Below are 4,178 nucleotides of genomic sequence, written 5' to 3'. Positions count from 1 at the left end.
AGTACCATTAAGCTGGATGGATGGAGGAGGTTGGCTGAGCCAGGTGCAGGCTGAAAAAGAATCTGAGTCTTACTTACATTCACCCCAAAGCTGAAGTGTGCATACACATCTACGTAGGTGTTCAGGATCTCCTGTAGGTTGCGTTCAGTGTGAGAGGCAAGGGTGAGGTCGTCTGCATACCGAAATTCAGTAATGGAAGCTGCCGACACCTTTGCTCCTGCCTGGAGTCGTCTTATGTTGAAAAGATCCCCCCTTCACCCAATAGTCGATGTTCACCCCACTGGCTAAATTGGCACTGGCACTAGTAATGAAGGCATTCAAGAAAATGGAAAAGAGTTGGTGCCAGTACACAACCTAGTTTTACCCCCATTTGGATGGTCTAAAGCCACATTGAGATTCTGGGAGGAAGTTTTCCGCCTCAGGGAGAAGTCTGTTTAGTAGGACTCAGGCGATAATCTTGCCAGCTATGGACAGCAGCGAGGTCAGCCTGTAGTTGTCACAATTTGACCAGTCTCTGCCTGTTCCTATAAATATTGACAATGGAAGCATCTTTAAGAGCTTGGGGGATTTCATTCTTTTCCCATATATTCTCCGGGAAAGAGTGGAGACGGCTGGTACGCAGAGGCCCTTCTTTATACACCTCGGCTGGGATCCCATCATGCCCTGAGGCTTTGTTATTTTTCATCTGTTTGATGTCAGTAGCCACCTCATCCAGGGATGTAGGATAGCTGAAATGGGTCAGATCTGGATCCTGAGGGACCAGCTGGGCAGTAAGGACATCCACATTGGTGTTTCGGTTCAGGAGCGAATGGTAGTGCTCTTTCCAGCGCTAACAGATGCCTTCTTTGTCTTGAATTAGGGAGTTACCATCAGATGAGCAGAGGGGGACTGTGCCAAGAGTGATTGGCCCATAAAATGTTTTAGTGGAATTGGAAAATTTGTGCATCTTTTGTTGACCTACAAGTTTTTGCATTTTACATGCTTTATTTTTAAATCAGCCGTTCTTTAGTTTGTGAAGTTTATGTTGGGGTGCTGCTGTCTTCTTGTGGAAGGTATCAGTAGCATGTTTATCATTGATAAGTACATTGATTTCTGGGTCATTTTCACAAACCAGTCCTGGTGTATCCCTTTGATCTGGCCGAGGGTCTCTCTGCAGGTTTTTGTCATGACAGTTCCGAGAATAACCCATTCAGCACTGGGATTTGCGTTGTTTATTGTCGGGTTGTTTATCAGCACAGGTTCGAGCTGCTCTCTGAAAGCATGTGCTACTGCTGGATACTCCAGACACTTAGTGTTAAAACCACTTCTGGAGGCTTGTTGCCTTCGCTGTTTTAGGGCGACGTGAAGCGAAAGCTTGGCTCTGACGAGCCGATGATCAGTGTGCAGGGGTCTGAGCCACGCATTGCTCGGGTGATGACGACATCTCTGTGATATGTTTCTCTGACATTGAAGTAGTCAATGAGATCATGGGTGTTACCATGAACCCTTGAACTTGTCGGCTGAAGAGGAGTAGGCCATTGGGATTAGACTTGCCGAGTCCATTTCTCCCAATGATACCCTACCAAATGTCAGCATCTCTGCCAACTCTGGCATTGAAGTCACCAAGGTGCACAACCTTATCTTCTCTGGGGATAGAGGTTAGCACTCTGTCAAGGTCGGCCTAAAAGATCTCCTTGATGTCATCCTCTGTATCCAGTGTTGGGGCATATGCACTGATGAAAAAAGCATGACGTGAGCGATTCAGCAGGAAATTCAGCGTCATCAAGTACTCGTTGATCCCAACGGGCATTTCAATTAGCCTGTGTAGGATGCGTTGGCGGGTAGCAAAGCCAACTCCTTAAATGCGGTTTCTTTCCCCAGCAGGCCCACCCATCCAGAAGAAGGTATAGCCAGACCCCCGTTCTGAGAGTCTACCCTCATCTGGGAGCCAGAACTCGCTGATAGCTGCTATGTCAATGTTTTACCTAGCCAGATCTTTTCCACAAGAGTGGTTCTTCTTTCAGGACGAGCATTTATGACAGTATCCAGTGTCCTGACATTCCATGCAGTGACCGTAAGAGGTTGTATAGTTTGTTTTTGTTTTCATCTGGGACTATAATTGTGTTTTCATCCACATACAGATGACCTTAGTGGGTGCGGTTGGCCAGTCAGGTTGGTTCTTTAGACAGGCTATGTTTAAGGCACCTTTTCTAGCCCCCTCCCCATGTGGAGTGTGCAGAGTGGCTCTTCAAAAGGGCTGCTCAGTCGCACAGACAGAACCACATTGCACTGCTGCCTAGATCCCAGTGCATAAATGACCATCTTATCTGTGCCGCCCATGCGCAGAGTTGTGACTAGAGACTTCGAGAAGTCATCTCTGCCTTTCCCTTTCTCCAGCCGTCCATCGCCATGGGACTTTTGGGGCATAAGGGTTTCATGATGATGAGAGGTATGATGAGCTGGATGATGGCTGCGTGTGAGTTGATTTATGTGGTGAGGCAGGAGTGCAGGCTGCAACCACATCTCATCCTTGACCACTGAAAGGTCAAGACATAGGTGGCACTCCTTTGGGAGCAGCCAGGTCAACTGTTAGGTTGGCCCATACCAACTCCCTCCCCTGCACCCCTCCTCCCCACCGGAATATCAACAAGTTCTCGCCAGAAGTTACAATTTCATTTAGGAAAGGAATGGAACCAGTGTTGAACAGTGGTGAACAGTGCTAAAGTCAGTGAGAACAACTCAACAGTAACAGCTGAGTCGTACCCAAGTTAATCCTTCACACAGTGAGGTTCCAGGTACCCAGTGTTAACTGCCCGTGAGACCCAACAACAACCAGCTATGTGTTAATCCGTCCACGATAGGCAGGCCTGAGACCAGAACCTCACTCATATACGTATATCTCGGCCTACAAGACGGAATTTGAACAAAAAAAAAATCAGCCCAAAGTTAGGGGGTCGTCTTAAGCACCAGAGATAAAATTCTTACCTCTTAAATATTGCGGTTTAGCGTGTCAAGAGTGGTGATGGAAACATGGTAAACCACTGACAAGGTCCTACCACTAATTATTTTATACTGATACTTACGTTTGGGAAGCTGGATTAAAATGAAGATTACCGGTATATTAAAATAATAAAAATGTATTATAAACCTGTCTAACATACCGTAAAACAACAATATACCCCGGTAATAAACACAGTTGCTATCATCACCCCCCCCCCATTTGCCAGTGACAAGAAAGGGAAAGTGACCTTGACTGTGACCGCCTGTGGCTATTTTTAGCCGTCCTTGTGTTCGGAGGTGGTCAGTAATGCATATCTGTATATTTACTGATCATAATACTTATCTCCTATAAATAATTAATTTAAAATTTATTTTTTTACAAAGAATATTCAGTAAATGACTGAGTTAATTCTTGAAACTACCGACAGTGGTAAATTTAGGATGAGAATGATGAACAGAAGTCACGTCATAGATTCGAGTTTGGTCCTTAATGATCACCATAAATTTCTGGTCAACTTCACCTACCAGGTGAAGTTGACCAACAAGTATATAAATTAAAGAAAATACTTGCAGTGTGTTTAATGTATTACAGTATATTATAAATAAATAAATAAACAAATAAATTGGCAAATCTATTTCAAGTAAATGGAAATATTTTACTCACACCAACATTAGTTCCAGTTAAATAATTGATGCTTAAGTGAGTCACTAGTGTACACCAGCCGGTAAAATTTGATGCCAATACTTGAAGTGAATTGGCATTATTTTAAATAACCAACAATAAATAAATGGAAAAAAGATCAAAGGTGAGAAACATTATATTGTATGTATGTTGTGTTGTCAAAGGAAGAGAAACAATTGAAACTCTGCAATTGTGTGTAAATGAGGCAGAAAGATAAATCAGCAACCTAAGACTTGGTCACAATTTTCGTGATGCCATATGGAAGTAGGATCTACCATTAGACAATACTGTACATTATGCTTCCAATATCTTCCCAGGCGGTAGTATCTCCCTGTTTGGTAGCTGCCTAAAACTTTTAGTAATATTACTTTGATACAACATGATAAATTAGACAAACAATGAAAATAAACAAACAAAAGTTATTTACCAAGACCTCTCTGAGAACAGAGGGATGGAGGGGGAAGGAAGGAGGTTGAGATAAGATGGCTATTTATAGCCTGTCTTTGTGTAGGAAGTC

The sequence above is a fragment of the Homarus americanus genome, unplaced genomic scaffold (genome assembly GCF_018991925.1).
Source record: "Homarus americanus isolate GMGI-L3 unplaced genomic scaffold, GMGI_Hamer_2.0 scaffold29030, whole genome shotgun sequence".
Lineage (NCBI taxonomy): Eukaryota > Metazoa > Arthropoda > Malacostraca > Decapoda > Nephropidae > Homarus > Homarus americanus.
This window is presented reverse-complemented; position numbering follows the sequence as displayed.